Below are 16369 nucleotides of genomic sequence, written 5' to 3' on the forward strand. Positions count from 1 at the left end.
GTTCATATTCTATTAAGAAATAAATACGTCTATAAAGGTCTATGGTACAGAAACGGGAATTCCACAGTTAGCATAGCTAGAGAATTGGCAGTGGTTCCCTGACCCTGGTGCCTGAGGGGGCCAGTATTATCAGTAGCACATGGTAGATGGGGCCTAGTCACACATTAAAGCCTATGCAGTTTTATTGAGTAGCTCTATGTTAAACAATTCATCCTTCATTCATGGGCTGTTTATTTTAAAGTGCTGTTTAGTTAGGTCACCAATACGGAAATCATTTTTCAGGGCGATGTTGGTGGTCTCAAGGATGTGGTTTAAAGAGCGCAGACAAATATTTAGCAGGTATTATGTAGTTTGTTTTCCAGCTGTAATCTGAAGGGGGAGACACTCTCCAACATAATCACATTTGTTGTGTCTGTGATACATTTATCTCGGAAATATAGTGATTTGTCGATAATTATAATAATAATATTTATAAATTCAGATTTGACTGCAGTTAAAGGGAACCAATTAGCTTAATTATGGTATTAAATGCTGGCCGCTATCTTGTGGCTGTTGGGTACAGCATTCGGACGCTGGGCTCGTAAAATAATTGACTTTAATTGTTTACATACAGTAAGGATGTAAAGGGGTACTCTGGTGGAAAGCGAATGGTTTGCAAATCAACTGGCTCCAGAAAGTTAAACAGATTTGTAGATTACTTCTAATAAAAAAAATCTTAATCCTTCCAGTACTTATCAGCTGCGCTATACTACAAAGGAAGTTGTATAGTTTTTTTCTGTCTGACCACAGTGCTCTCTGCTGACACCTCTGTCCATGTCAGGAACTGTCCGGAGCAGGAGCAAATCCCCATAGCAAACCTCTCCTGCTCTGGACAGTTCCTAGTAAGTACTGGAAGGCTTAAAGGGGTATTCCAGGAATTAGTTTAATTTGACTATGCCAAAGGGGCTGTAAAGTTAGTGTAGCTCATAATATAGTGTTTGTACCTGTGTGTGACAGTTTTCTCACAACTCTTCTGTGATTATAGTCCCAATATTTATTTTTTACAGCATACAAAATTACTCAGGTCTCGGGATTTCCCAGGTTGCAGTGCGTTGAGACCGGACATCACTAGTCAGGTGATCAGTAGGAGTCTGTCCTGCTTCAATGGGTGGAGTGACTGCTGTGTGGGAGAGAGATCATTTTACAACAGCTGTAGGCACCCTGATTAGAAAGCACTGGTATATTGCATTGAAGGGATCACAGGCGTGTTTCAATGGTTGGGGTGGCTGATGTGTGGGAGGGGGAAGTGACCTCATACTTACAAATTATGGATCTATGGGATGTGTAGTTTAGAGAACGAAATTCTACAGGAAATACCCAGTTCTGGCAGGTATGTACTACTAAAATCACCTCATGGTGGATAACCCATTTAACATTTTTAGAGAAGTAATTTCAAACCTATTTAACTTCCTGGCACTAGTTGATTTGAAAACATTTGTTTTCCACCGGAGTATCCCTTTAATATTTGGAATGTTGCTTGGAGTCCTCACATTGTAGATCTGCTTTATTTGTCCCTATAAGTAGTAGAAGAGGTGAATCGATCCATCATCCAGCTCCTCATCCTTTATTCAGCTTCCGGGAAGCTTGTTTGTATGATCAGGGCCATTATCAGGGCAGTACAGGCAGTTCTGCCGACGGGCCTGGACCAGGTGCACTATGTACAAGGGTCTGCTGCTGCCAGCTCCGTCATCCTCTTCCCTCACTCCACAGATCACGGGGCCTGTCCCCTCCCCTGCGGGGCCTACCTAATTGGAAGCTCCTGGGCACAGCACTTCCCCACGCACAGAAGGCAGAAGGATGTACCTGGGCCCTTCTCCTCTCTCCTGGGCTCCTCTCCCACCCTACAGTAAGATCCCCTGCCTCCTGCTGTATACAGCTTAGAAATAGGAGGAGGGGAGGGGCTGCAGTGCACAGTGCTAGCTGGGGGCAGAAGTGAGGCTGGAGGCTACACAAGATGTAGACCCCCTGGAACTGTTCAATCCGGGGAGGGGGGGGGGGGGGGAAGACTGACAACTCATGGGGAGTTGTAGTTTGCAATAGCTGGAGGCACCCTGGTTGGGAGACCCAGCTGTATACAGTGACCTCACACAAGCAGACTGCAGGAAGAACTCACCAGGCCCATTATTTTCTCCTGGCTACTTCACTGAACAGGACTTTCAGCTCAGCCTCCACAGGTCACATGACAGGTCCTGAGTGCTGCAGGCCCCCACTCAGGACCTTGGTTCAATCCTGCCTAAAAAGTAAGTGTGTGTATGTCATATACTTAACTCTGTTAGTATTGTAAAAGTATACATGTAATGTGCATGTATGTGTGTATCCACTATGTGGGGCACTATATGGGTATATTGGGTCTCTCTTCAGGAGACTGGGAAAGCTTGATGACAGATAGTACACAGTGCAGTGCTCACTCTACTTTCCCAGCTTTATGTGTATTGTCTGTCACCCAGCTTTTCCATGAAGAGAAGTACTAGATGTCACACTGGTACTTTGTCATTCAAGAGTCTTAGTTCAGGACTTACAGTATTTTCCCATCTTTATAAAACTCCTGAATGGCAGAATACTAGAGTGACATCTGGTACTTTTTATCTCCAATGTGGCTGCTTTACCACACAGATATTCCCTTCAGGAGGCTGGGAAAGTTGGGTAACAGGCATTACATAAAGCTGGGGTAGTACTGTGAGCCCTGTGTCACTCAGCTTTCCTAGTCTCGTGAAGTTCCAGAAGTGATGGTCTGCTTGTCCTCCCTCTACTTGTCTGTATGGCAGCTGTGCCGTCTCCTCTCCTCCGCTCTTATCGCCCCTCACACTTCGACACCACCGCTAAGCATGCTGCACAGCGCCCCTTCTTTCTCCTCTCCCCTGGCAGATATTGAAATAGGTATCAGGTATTTGCACTGATACTGATGGCAATGATACAGATATCAGAACATCACTACTTTCTACTGTGAGGAGCACTGTATTGGGATCTAACTACTGTGGTGACTATTAGGGGGACAATTACTGTGTCGGAGCACTATTTTGGGGGGAACTACTGTTTGGTGGCAATATAAGGGGCAAACCACTGTGTGTGGCCACTATTGGGGGCAATCTACTGTATGGGGGCACTATTAGGGGAGTAACTACTGTGTGGAGCACACTATTTGAGAGGCACTATGGTATGGGGCACAAACAGGGGCATTGCTGTAGTAGTGTAGGGCACTATGGAAGACAGTTTGCATAGGTGTGGGATGCCGGAAAAATGCAGAGCCTAAAATATTTCTCTGACAGATTTTGCGTAAATAAGTCACAGCTGGAAGAAGTCGCCATCTAGGCTGGAAGGGAAAAAAGTAAACTACGCTGATCAGAGTTTTTTTTGGGACTATTGCAGAGGATATGGCTGTATAGGGCCCTAAAATTCCTGATGGTGGCCCTGGGTATGATATGGAGATACTAAAGCTTCTCATTTCAGAGATAGTTGAAATCAAAAGGTTGGACATATAGACTATATATTTAACATATAGCTACATACAGAACAAATTTCTGATTCCTAAAATGGCAAGTTGTATAAAGAATAGGTAGAATGTAGACCGATTAGATTGAGTTTTTCGGGTGGTTTTGTGTATGATCATGTGATCATCTGCGTGGCACTGCTCTCCTCCATATGTAATAAGCCCCTCCTAGTAGCATCTGCTGGCAGTCAGAATTTTATAGTTTTTAACAGGTTTGTCGAACCAGGAAAAAGTTGTTTTTAATCAGTTCTCCAATCTGTATAAAACTATAAACTATTAAACGCCTGTCAAACACCTAACACAGAAAACCTGTGCAGAGGAAAAGCTGCCCAGCTGCCCATAGCAACCAATCAGATTGCGTCTTAATTTTCAGAGGACTTTTTAACATAATAGAAGCAACCTGATTGGTTGCTATGGGCAACTGGTCAGCTTTTCCTCTACACAGGTTTTGATAACTGTCCCCAAAAGAGTCTATAAATGAATGCAATACTGATACCATCAGTAGCGGACCAATCTGATACTTCAACTTTGGACTATGTTGTAGGCAAAACCATTTATTTTTTTACTAGTCTGCAAAGATAGGCCTATTGGCTTACCACAGACTGCCTGGGCATATTCACATATGCTATCTATTCTGTGGATTCCATGCTATCTAATATAAAACTATGTCCTCTTGTGGTAGTTTTTCTTCTTTTAAATATATTCTTCTCCTTTACCGTGTTGATTCCCTTTACACTGTACACTGGTGCCCAAAACTGTACAACACAATATTCCATATGGGATCAAGTAGTTATTTGTAAAGTGGTAGAACTACTGTATGTAAAAATAATAGAATGACATGTGAGACATATTTTAGGTTTTCTAGCTCTACATCCATGTTGATGGCCTATCCTTAGGATCATTAAAGGGGTACTCCGCCCCTAGACATCTTATCCCCTATCCAAAGGATAGGGGATAAGATGTCAGATCGCCGCGGTGCCGCTGCTGGGGGCCCCGGGGATCGCTGCTGCAGCACCGCGCTATAATTACTGCACGTAATGATGGGCAATACAGGGGCCGGAGCAGCGTTACGTCATGGCTCCACCCCTTGTGATGTCGCGGCCCGCCCCTTTCAATACAAATCTATGGGAGGGGGCGTGGCGGTCATCACGCCCCCTGCCATAGACTTGCATTAAGGGGACAGGCCGTGATGTCACGAGGGGCGGAGCCATGACATCACGCGGCTCCGTCCCCTGTATCGCCCGTCATTACGAGCAGAGCGAACTCGCTCTGTGCTGTAATGATAGTGCAGTGCCGCAGCGGGGATCCCGGGGCTCCCCAGCAGCGGCACCGCATCGATCTGACATCTTATCCCCTATCCTTTGGATAGGGGATAAGATGTCTAGGGGCGGAGTACCCCTTTAAAGGAAAACTGTAGTGATAAATTTTCCTTTATCCCTGTGCCCAGGCTGCAAAAACAAAAAAAACACACCTTCCTACGTTCCCCCGTTGCGCCGATATCAGAGTCCCAGTCCTCCGGTGCTGGTCTTCTTCCTGCTTCCTGGAGATGGTGAGTCATACTGCACTCAGCGCATTGCCGGCCGCAGCGATGTCCCGCCTTGGCCGGTGATAGGCTGAGCGTACTGTCATGTAAGGAGCCCGGGCAGCAGGGAGAAGGCGGAGCCCAGGCTCCTTACATGACAGTGCGCTCAGCCGATCACCGGCCGAGGCGGTGATACGCTGAGCACAGTATGACTTACCGTCCCCAGGAAGCAGGAAGAAGACAAGCGGAGAAACGGGATGCCGATATCACCCAATGGGGGAACGTAGGAAGGTGAGTTAAAGTTTATTTATATATATATATTTTTTTTTTTTTGTTTTTGCAGCCTGAGCATAGGGCTAAAGGAATTTTTTTTACTAGTTTTCCTTTAATATCAAATTGGTATGGGTCTGACTTTAAGCACCTACCGCCGATCAGCTGACTTGAGAGAAACCTGAACTTTAAGAAATGCCACATTGCCTATATTGTTAACCAGGCACCAAACCATACATTTGGTAATCATTGTGCCTAGTATGGTAGGTCACTGCTACTTGGTATCATTAACGTTAATGGGATTATTTGCAATATCATGCATAGCCCCTACCAAATATATGGAGATATACCCTGTAAACAATGAAGGGGGTGCAACACTTTCTGAAACGCCATGGCCCCTTTTAATGACGAGGAAAAAGAAAGAGGAGGATGGCTCACCCCAGAGCCCCATGGATAGGTTCTGTGCATATAGATGTTTAGAGTACAACAAGTCCATAATATGTAATAGGCAAGGAGCAAGACTGTACTTGTACTGCTAAAACGTGGCTTTATTTTTTTATCAATAAAGGATAACAGGAAAAGGATAAAAGTTACATCCACACAGACCTTATTCCAGTAGCTCTTACATTTATCTAATATTGACATATGACATCTTGCCTAACATTAAGACCTTGTGAATTTAATTTTCTAAAGAAGGGGGGGGGGGTGTAAATAAAAGTGTATGCATCAGAATTTTGCTGCAAAATCTGCTTATGAGATTTTTTAAACAAATCAGACAAAAAGAATAGAGTTTTGACTCTTATAGATTTTTGACCTGTCTTTGACAGACAGGTGGATGCAGATCTGGCAAAATCCGAAAATGTGGGTGAGGTTTTGAATAAAAGGTGGTTTGGTCACACATGCCCAAAAAATACCACAAACATGCATAGTTTAAATTTGCACTAGACCCATAAACCAATTTGTAGATGTGTAGTGTAGTCTAAGCTAACAATAATAATAATTTTATTTATATAGCGCCAACAGATTCCGCAGCGCTTTACCATAATATACACACTTTTTGTTCCCCCATAGTGTAAAGAATATATGTATGTCTTCCCATGTAGATATTGTAGATTCTATTCTTTTTTAATTTCAAGAAAAAATACTATTTTATTTTCAGATTTTTTATTTTGTAAATCCACATTTATTCAGACATAAAGAATAGCACAGTTTGTTTTCTAACAATATGAAACATTTTATTATGAAACCAGAATGATTTTTTTTTTTCTTTTTGGGCTTACGGAGAATGACACTATAAAGCAAAACATTAAAATGCAAAGACAAACATATATTCAACATGTTCCTTATTCTATAGCATTAAGCAGAAATACATATGTATATGGCAATCACATTGGTAGACCATCTTGTGTCACTGACGGTACGTTCACACATACGCAGATTTGATGCGCAGGATTTCATGCACAGGATTTTCTGCTGCAGATTTCAATGGAAACTAAATGACTGAGCACAACTTCTAATCGGCAGTTACAAATCCTGCGCATCAAATCTGTACGTGTGAACGTACCCTGAAGGGTCTATTTACACGTACAGTATTCTGCACAGATTTGATGCGCAGGATTTTCTGCTACAGATTCCAATGTAAATTAAAGGAGTACTCCGGCGCACACTTTTCTAATTTTATCCCGTCTGGGCTGCAAAAAAAAAAGAAAACAAACTTTCTCTTACCTGCCAACAAGCCCTCGGAGCTCCGGTATATGTGTTCGGTCCCCGGGCTGTATTCTTCTTAATTCCTGTCAGTCCGGCACGTCACACGGAGCTTCAGCCTATCACCGGCCGAGGCGGGACATCGCTGCGGCCGGTGATAGGCTGAAGCTCCGTGTGACGTGCCGGACTGACAGGAATTAAGAATACAGCCCGGGGACCGAACACCTGTACCGGAGCTCCGGGAGCTCGTTGGCAGGTAAGAGAAAGTTTATTTTCTTTTATTTTGCAGCCTGGACGGGATAAAATGAGAAAAGTGCGCACCGGACTACTCCTTTAAATGACTGAACACAGCTTCAAATCCTGCGCATCAAATCTGCGCCGAATACTGTACATGTGAATAGACCCTAAAGGGGTATTCCAGGATTTATTTTTATTTTACTATGCTACAATGGGCTGTAAAGTTAGTGTGCTTCATAATATAGTGTCTGTACCTGTGTTTCATGGTGGTCTCCCAATTCTTCTGTGACCTTTTCCAGCCTTAATCATAACATATACAAACATTACCTTGAGGTCTATCCCTTAATTTTAATTATACTTACAAGCAACCTATTTTTGTTTCGATCTTTACCACAATGTTTATTTTTAAAAGCATACAAAATTACTGTAGTCTCTAGTTTTCCCAGGTTGCAGTACGACCCAAGACATTACATCACTAGGTGATGACAGTGAGCCTGCCTGCTTCAATGGGTGGATGAAATTGGGAGAGAAGAAAAAGAACAGGGGGCGCTCCCATGTAGCGAATATCGACTTAAGTGATACTCTCCACCACACCAAGTGATATACTCACCTGTAGGGTGATGGCAATCTGATCCGCAGCTCTTAAGAGTCGTGATTGTCAGAGAATGTTGGGGTATTAAATGGGTAGGTGAACGTAAGGCTGCCGCACTCAGGACCGGTTCTGGACTCCCGTAGGGGGACCAGTGATGAAATGCAAATGTAAGAAGAAAAATGCGATCTTGGAGGTGCTGCTCAAGGTAGGTCACGAATCGACAGACTCAGGCCAGCACAGGACAATAAATATTTTATTTGGGAATACAGACAATGCGTTTCGGCACATACAAAGTGCCTTCCTTAGGTCCAAACTGAACTTTGTAGAAAATTTGGACGAGACACGGCGCCTTCTTGTAGTAGATGGGTGGGAATAAAAGATAAAAACTAGCCCAGGTGTATACCAAAAAGGCTATTTTAATTCAGGATGGAATTTAAAAGTTTCAAACCCGGACCGGGTTCTTCGTCAGGCAAGTGGATTACAAACAGAGGTGGTGGCAAATTAAAATATCCAGTCCAGCCGACTGCTACCGGGTCACGGGGTCACGGTCAGCTGGAGGTCACAACTTAAAATTAGCATACAACAGTAAAATTGGCATAAAATTACAATGATCGTAGTGTAAAAGAGATCTAAACATTAAAACAGCTCGAAATATGAAGTATTGAGTGCTTTGAGTGCAGTGTTAATCTCAGGTTCTCTGTTTGATGCTGTTGAGTCAGGTGGGCATCGCAAGCAGTTCCAGGTGTGTATATTTGGAACTAACCTTGTAGGTTAATTGGTTTAATTGAGGGATGCAGTTTTGTTACCTAGTACATATGTAGCTTGCGGGAGTCACATGATTGCACATTGGGAGATATAGATCACATGGTTATACAGTTATGCGAACTTCTGATTGTATATATTAGGCTTTTTCTTATGGTTGAAAAGTAATTTGCCACACGGTTATACAATTCTGCATACTTATGCTTGTATATTTTTTCTTTATATAGTTAAGTTTTTCTTTGTTCAAAAGTAATTTGTAGTTCTTTGTAGTTCTTTAGGTCCAATTTAGACAGTACACTGCTCGTTGTTAGCAAGGTATGGGTGTGCTAAGATCCTGTGTTCTTGCGGTGCTGGCGTGGACTCAAAATATTTATTGTCCTGTGCTGGCCTGAGTCTGTCGGTTCGTGACCTACATTGAGCAGCGCTTCTAAGACCACATTTTTCTCCTTACATTTGCATTCAATGGGTGGAGCAACCACTGGGTGGGAAGAAGATCATTCTGTAGTGAATTTTAGTTTTGCAACAGCTGGCGGTACCCTGGTTAGAAAGCACTGGTCTATTGTTCACAGCAAAACATGGAAGGCAGCACACCTGTGCTTCAATGGGTGGGGTGGCTGATGTGTGGGAGGGAGAAAAATGACCTCACACTTACAAACAAGGTATTACGGTATGTGACTTATGGGACAGAGGGATTTCCAATAGGAAATAGCCATTTTACAAAAAGATAGCCACAACATTATGGTGGGCTCACAAGCACGGATTCTTCCTAAGCATGTTCATTACTGTTTGGCCGGTAAGTACTAAAATCACCTTATGGTGGATAACCCATTTAAGCCTTTGCTGGAGATGCCTTGAAACTAAGGACACGCTTCTTCATGTGTGGTATGGTGCCTCCCAATTAAGGTGTTTTGGGATGCTAATATTATAGCAAACTTTCTCAGGCACACCTGTCCCTATACAAATTGCTGTATTAGATCTTATTCTGGGCTCTCTAGCACAAGGTAAAACTATGTCGGAATTGCTGGGTTGAGGCTTTTTGCTTTTACCCTTGTTTCTTTCTAGGCCCACCAGGTAAAGGCCGTTCCTTTCTTCCCCATTTTCTACCCCCCCCCCCCCCTTTTTTTTTTTTCATTCTGACTGCTTTTCTCTTTGTTTCGTACTGCCTGTTGTTCTTCTGGGTTTCATTAATGCATAATGATCTATGTTCTTATTAAGAGCTTTTCTGACATTTGAAAAATTAGACTTTGCAGTTCATTTCTATTTTATTATTATTATGTTTCACTTTTACCATATTTTGCATGCTGTCAATAAAACAGGAGTATACATAAAACAATACAGGTATCAATGCCTTGTGGAGAAAAGCACATTTTTTGGTAAATACTGACGAAGATGTTGATGGTTCTGGCTGCAATTCCTAGACCCCAAGAACAGTATTTCCAGGAATCCCCACCACGGCACCCAAGGGATTCCTGGGAAAACTGGACCGTGAGGACCAAGTCACAAAGGTCAATGTGGTTCATGCATCTTCCTGACAAGTACCACACCCCAGTACCGTAGACCTACTTTTATTCAAGTAACATAAGCTCCAGCTGTAGCAGTAAGATGTGTGGCTGATCACAACAAAGATGACCTATAAACTACTGGAAAATGATTAATGGCGTACGGAGGCCTCCTCTAAACAAGAATTATTTTTTTCTGGCCGTGAATAACAAGGAATCCTTTTAATACTCACCAGATGTATACTTTTCTTGAACTGATTTCCTGCACTATTATAAACTTTTCCTTTAGGTAAAGATGTTATTTTTCAACCCTTTTCTTCATGGCAGCAGATTTCCGCCTTCCCGAGCTACAGTGCTTCATCTCAGACTCACAACTGACCAGAGATGCAGCACTGCACCTTGGGCTGGAAGACACTGGGCACTCGGGAGTAGTGGACATCCATTAGAAAGATAAGGACTTGTGAAGACTATATGAGTATTATCACAGCACACAGCTTACTCAGACACTAGAAATGGAAGATGACAGGTATTAGTATATCACTATTACATACAGCCTATAGAGGTGATATCCACATTGGATCAAATGCACTCCTAACATGCAGTTCATGGGTAGAAAATAAGCACAATGCTTGATTATTTCCAATCATAAATCACCAAGGTTGACAGTCTTGGTTGACCTAGGGGGTCCAATCCTGAAAGGATGAAGGTGCCAAGGGTCAAAACAACAACAATCGCCAACCAGAGACCTGTGACCAAGTACGATATCACTTAAAACATAACTTTTATTATGTTACGTCAGACCATGTTACGATATAACAGCTCCCCTATTTGAGTACAGTAGTTGGTGTGTTTAATAATAGTAGGGAAAATCTATTATGATAGTTAGGGAGTAAAGTAAAGGGGAGAGGAGAGTGTCCCCTAACACTTGGGCCACCCTATTAAGGAGGTGGGTCCCTCAAAAGGTTTTAGTGTTAGTGGACATTCGCCCCTCCCCCCCCCCCCCCCCCTTTTCTCTTACTCCCTGACTATCATAACAGATAGTATAAAGGGGAGTGATTCTATCGAAACAAGACCAGACTGTAAATCTTTCCTTTGTTAGTAACACTGGTATTTTGGGTGTGTACTATGATTTTTCACCTTTCTATTTTTTATAAAAGGAGAAATAAAAGTTATGTATTAAGTGAAATCGTACTTGGTCATGGGTCTCTGGTCGGAGATCGTCATTTCCTATCATGCCACAAAACGTGCTCATGTTATTTACCAAAATCTATATAAAAAATAACAAGTCCATTCTTATTGATTGTACAGAAGTGCAGGCTACCAGACTGTTATATTTCAACCACATTTTAAATGATCTTATCGGCATTGAAGGAGATTACCAGGAAATAAACTATTGATTGGCCTAGTCACAGGATAGGCCATGAATGGCTGATCCTTGAGGACCTGACAATCGGCACCTCCACTGATAAGCTGTTTGGGTCACCTGTGGGTGATCAGATATAAACAATTTACAGGAGCCAGAAACCTCAGCTCCATGCACTTAAATAGTGATTTATTAAAGTGAATTCAAGCTTCTCTATAGTAACCCACCACCACTACTATACAGAGCAGAGGTACATTGTTTACTTCGGCATAGCAGCTGGCCCGAACAGGTGATCAGTGAGGGTACTGGTTATCTTTACCTAGTCGATCAGCCAATGTTGTCCTATCCTGTGAATAGGCAATAAATAGTTTTTCCCTGGAAAACTCCTTTAAAGGGGTACTCCGCCCCTAGACATCTTATCCCCTATCCAAAGGATAGGGGATAAGATTTCAGATCGCCGCAGTCCCGCTGCTGGGGAGCCCCGGGATCCGCTGCGGCACCCCGCTATCATTACAGCACAGAGCGAGTTTGCTCTGTGCGTAATGACGGGCGATACGGGGGACGGAGCAGCGTGACATCATGGCTCCGCCCCTCGTGACATCACGGCCCGTCCCCTTAATGCAAATCTATTGGATAGGGGATAAGATGTCTAGGGGCGGAGTACCCCTTTAAGGCTAAGTCTCCACTTGGTTTTTTTTCTGGCAGTTTTTGGAAAACTGCCACTGCAGAAGTGGATCCATAAGGAAGGAGAAGTGTAAGTCCTATTCCTTTTGAATACACTTCTGGCTTTGGCTCAAAAACTGCAGTGGCAGTTTTCCAAAAACTGCCAGAAAAAAAACTAAGTGGAAACTTAGCCTAAAGGACACTGTCACACCAATAACACTTATACCTTGTCCACAGGATGGGACTGCTGGAGGCAGCAAAGTACAGTGCTTAACTGTCTCAGCAACACCTATAGACAATGAATGAAGCAGGAACGACAATGTGTGAACATTGCTCCATTCCAACAGGAGCTTTCAGGCCCCATTTACCCAGCAATTGGACATCCATAACCATATTATTGTCCCTTATCCTGTGGATATAGGATAAGTGTTAATGGAGGGACAACCATCTAAGAAGTATTGCTATTCAGACATGTACACACCTATTGGTATTTCCCCATGTGCTCAAAAGAATTCATCAAGCTATTTAGAACCTTTTTTTTTTTTTAAAGGGGTACTTCACTGGAAACATTATTTTTTTTTAATCAACTGGTGCCAGAAAGTTAAACAGATTTGTGAATTACTTCTATTAAAAAATCTTAATCCTTCCAGTACTTATCAGCTGCTGTATGCTGCACAGGAAGTTCTTTTCTTTTAGAATTTCCTTTCTGCCTGAACACAGTGCTCTCTGTCAGGAACTGTCCAGAGCTGGATAGGTTTTCTATGGGGATTTGCTTCTATTCTGCACAGTTCTTAAAATAGACAGAGGTGTCAGCAGAGCACTGTGGTAAGGTAGAAAGGAAATTCCCCCCAAAAAAGAACTTCCTGTGGATCATACAACAGCTGAGAAGTACTGGAAGGATTAAGAGTTTTTAATAGAAGTAATTTACAAATCTTGTGGATGTGCGACCATGTCTGTTTTCTCCATTTGAATTCACATTGTGTTTTCTATCCCCCTCTATTTTTTTTGTTGTTTTTACTTGGTCTGCACTCTGCCCCTCCCACTCAGCCCAGGCATATATATATATATATATATATATATATATATATATATCAGGAAGCTGCACAGGGTCGTTTACTTTCTGGTAGCCTCCCAGTCTGACTGGGAGCACATGGTAAGTGAGCTTTTACACCTTGTTCACACTGATGTGGTGCTGTGCGGCGCCCATTGCTGCTGCGGCACCGTGTCTATGGGGAGGCGCAGCCCTGGGACTGGTTTGAGTGGCGTTGGGGCTGCTCTGCCAGTGGGTTGTTCCCCTTGTGGGCACTGGTGTTGTGGCGATGGTGGTCGCGAGCCAGTGCTACGCCATTTTATGCTAGGGACGTTAGGGACCCACCACTTACAGGTGGCCGTGACGTGGCTGGTGGGCTTGCACTTCATGATCATAAAGTACACTAACGACCTGTTAGGGTGCATGCACACCACGTTTTTGCAATGCAGTTCCCGTATCAGGTTTCTGATGAAAGACGGTTTCCTCAAAACCCGACTAAACAGTATCATAACGTGTGTACAAAGTTCAACCTGTATAAGGTTAAAAACCGGTATACGGTTTGATAAATGATGTCCGGCTGCATCAATTTTTTAAGAAAAAAACATATACCTTTTTAATTTTTCATTCCATTTTGAATAAAGTTTCACTTGTCTGATTGAAATTCCACTAAAAAAACAGTGCAAAGTCAAAAACCGTATGGTGAAAACCGTATGGAACCGTACGCACATACAGTTCTGTGCGGTTCCCATTGACTCCCATGTTTTAAAAAAACGTACATGGTTAAATACGGTTTTTCGCCTGGACCAAAAAATGTGGTAGACTACGGTTTTGGGTACAGGTAAAAAAAAAAAAACGGACAAAACCGTATAAGTTGCAAAACGGACTAAACCGGATGATGCGCTTGACATACGGTTTAAAATGTTAAGTCAATGCATATGGTTTTCTATACGGTTCCGTATGGTTTTTGAAAACTTGAAACCGTATACGGGAACTGTATAGCAAAAACGTGGTGTGCATGCACCCTTAGTTTAATAAATGTTACTGAGAAGCATTAGATCATTGTGCATGTTGTGGATGTGCGGCCATGTCTGTTTTCTACAACTGAATTCACATTGTAATTTACAAATCATCTGTTTAACTTTCTGGCACCAGTTGATTAAACATTTTTTTCCAATGAAGTACCTTTTTAAGTCTAAAATGGTTACACCAAAAAGTCTCAGTCTCTTCCCATGCGACTTTTGTAAGACTTTTCTTTGAATATTTGAAAGTGAACCACCATTTGCAGTGCTTTAGACTAGTTTTATGCAGTAGGCACTGATTCATTATGTGCGACTTTTCTCAGAAAATCACAAAAAAGTCGCAGCGGCCTTCTTTTAGACACAAACCCACACTCACAATTTACTTCAGCTCTGTAAAGCAGTCTAAGCAGGTACCATGGGCATAGGAGCTGGTAAATTCATCAAGTGGTGTGTGACTTTTGATGAATTTGGCGCAGGAAGGTAACATCAACCGCAACTTTTCTGCTCTAAAATAGTATACTTACTAGACAACAATTGATGAAAGAACAGAAAAGTGTACTATACCTATACTGTATACAATACAACCTGTAAGATAACAATATTTTGAGCTGTCTGTACTACTCTGCAGTAGTGAATAAGATTGAGCTATGCTGTTTTGAGGATTTGTGGACCAAAAAAAAAGTAACAAAAAAGAGCCTTTTTATTTTAAAGGGGAACTCCGGTTGAAAAAAATGTTTTCAAATCAACTGGTGCCATAAAGTTAAACAGATTTGTAAATCACTTCTATTAAAAAATCTTAACCCTTCTAGTACTTATCAGCTGCTGTATACTACAGATGTACTTCTGAGAAATTTGTGAAGTTCTTACCACAGTGCTCTCTGCTGACACCTCTGTCCGTGTCAGGAACTGTCCACAGCAGGATAAGTTTTCTATGGGGATATGCTTCTAATCTGGACAGTTCCTGACACGGACAGAGGTGTCAGCAGAGAGCACTGTTGTCAGACTGGAAAGAACTTTACAAATTTCTCTGTAATATACAGCAGCTAATAAGTACTGGAAGACTTCAGATATTAAAATAGAAGTAAATTATAGATCTGTTTAACTTTCTGGCACCAGTTGATTTGAAAACATTTGTTTTCCCCTTGTTTCCACCGGAGTTCCCCTTTAAGCTTGGACAACAGCTTTAAATGATGCTGAAATGATAGAATAATAAGAAGCGTTAAAGTTTCAATATTCAAAAAAGTTTTGAAAGAGCAATATCTACGTGGAAGAAACTTGGCAGGTATGCTAGCTTTGAGTTAAATCGTCTGCTCTCTGTGACAGTTCCTGTTATATACAACTGTGCACGGTATTTCCTCTCTCTCTCTAGCCAGCTGTTAATATGGAGTTTGGACTAAATCTTTGGAAATCATTCAAAACCATAAAAGCCAATTGCAAGAAATCCCCATCACCATTTCCAAACCCCTCACCTGGCCTCCTTCTTGCCACAGGATTGGAATGCAATGTTCTGCACCGCATCTTTCTGGGCCAAACCCGCGTCTCATCCTCGTAATTGAGCTAACATGGCTGTAGCTTTGTTCTACCTCCATCATTGCTGGGGACATGATCTGGAATCGTGCCTGCAAAAGAAAAGAGGATACATTGCATAATCTAAGCACAATTAGCCTCTTGTAATAAGATGACTTGAAAATGATGTGGATTGTTCAGCAAGCCTATGATGTGCACTAAGGTTTACTGTGAATGATGCTATTGATCTAGAGCAGTCCTTCTCAATCAAGTCCTTAAACAACCCATAATAAGCTCAAGTCAAAGGACAGCTCTGTTTAAACTTATAGAAGTCATTTCCAAATTACGTCTTAAAGTCAGACTTGTATCCTAAATGGCTGGATATAATACATGTCTGCCCTATTATAGCTTATTTGGTAACAAGCCAATCTACCCTATGGTTAAGTAACCATAAAGCTTACCAAACATTGAATGACAGAAGCTCTGAAATGATGCATGATCAAAATCATCAACGTTATACAATAAATATGTAATAATTCCTATCGGAAATCTTAAACAGTAATGAGCTTGTAAAAGTACAACTGAAATGCTTAGACTATGGACTGCAAAAGCTGAATAGGTGAGAAGGATGGAAGCGGAAGTTCAAACCACTGTTGCGCTGCTATAAACTAGGTGG

At 42.2% G+C, this 16369-nt stretch overlaps 1 protein-coding gene and 1 long non-coding RNA gene across 2 annotated transcripts in view; one reads left to right on the forward strand and one right to left on the reverse strand.

The window, feature by feature from the left end:
• IL17B (interleukin 17B) overlaps positions 1–16369 on the forward strand; it is a 115918-nt gene that overhangs the window by 8013 nt on the left and 91536 nt on the right. The window lies entirely within an intron of this gene.
• The window catches only part of LOC130369457 (uncharacterized), a 72624-nt gene continuing 71956 nt past the window's right edge, over positions 15702–16369 (reverse strand). Inside the window, exon 4 of the long non-coding RNA XR_008892766.1 lies at positions 15702–15806. This is a non-coding gene — a long non-coding RNA (uncharacterized LOC130369457). The remainder of the gene's footprint in view (positions 15807–16369) is intronic.

Source organism: Hyla sarda, chromosome 4 (assembly GCF_029499605.1).
Source record: "Hyla sarda isolate aHylSar1 chromosome 4, aHylSar1.hap1, whole genome shotgun sequence".
In the NCBI taxonomy this organism is placed as follows: Eukaryota; Metazoa; Chordata; class Amphibia; order Anura; family Hylidae; genus Hyla; species Hyla sarda.